Source organism: Merops nubicus, unplaced genomic scaffold (genome assembly GCF_000691845.1).
Source record: "Merops nubicus isolate BGI_N331 unplaced genomic scaffold, ASM69184v1 scaffold32009, whole genome shotgun sequence".
Lineage (NCBI taxonomy): Eukaryota > Metazoa > Chordata > Aves > Coraciiformes > Meropidae > Merops > Merops nubicus.
Genome location: NW_008630760.1, coordinates 2,466 through 3,367, shown reverse-complemented (window position 1 = coordinate 3,367; position 902 = coordinate 2,466).

The following is a 902-nucleotide window of genomic DNA, read 5'->3' as shown; positions in this document are numbered from 1 at the left end:
GCTGAAGCAATAGCTGCTGGAGTGGCTTGGGTGCACATTCTTCTGTCTTCTTGTCCAACCCTTGACGTGGCTCTGAAAAAATGCTGCTGCTGGGTGCTGAGTAGTTTTGAGCCTGAGAATGAACCCGAAGCCTTTCTCAGACCCTCTTGTGAAGTTTATTGTGCAGTGTTTGTGCCATTCCTTAAATCTTCCTCATGGGAAATGCTGTATTTCCAGTGGTAGTGAGGGAAAAGGTTCCATGTCTTTGTTCACCTTTGGGTAATGCTGGTGATACCTGTATTGGGGTAACCTTCTAAAATTTTGTGGCAAAATCAGTAAAAGAGATGCACAGCAGAGCTATCTGCACAGGAAGTATGCAGGGTTGTTGATTTAATTTGTTACACATGCTCACCCTTAAAAAATTATGCAGTTGAAGCATTTCTGGTAACAAGATGTGGGTTATTTTTTTCTTTTTTTTTTTTTTTTGCATTATTTTACTAATAGTTTAAATGTGGTTTTATTGCAACTTGTACATATGCTTTTACATAAGCACAGGCATCTAGATAAAATAAGCTACAGATCTGTAAATTATTAATGATGATAAATGCTGAGAAGGAACAGAAGTTCATTTGGCTGGAAAAGAAAGTATAGTCGTTTCTGAATGATTGTGCTTCAAAAGCCTGTAAGGAATAGAGATTTGCAGCCCTAACTAGAAAAACACCCAAAAAACCCCATCAAATTGGAAGAATCTAGATGAAGGGCAGGCTCAGAAGGAACCAGATGAATGCTAACCAACAGAAGTTTCACCCCTGAAGAAAGAGGAGAGGCTAAAACTGATTTGGGTAAAATTGTGGGCACTGAGACAATGCATCAGGATGGGTCAAAATAGTTTCATCTCAAGAGCAGTGGTCAACAAACTGTGG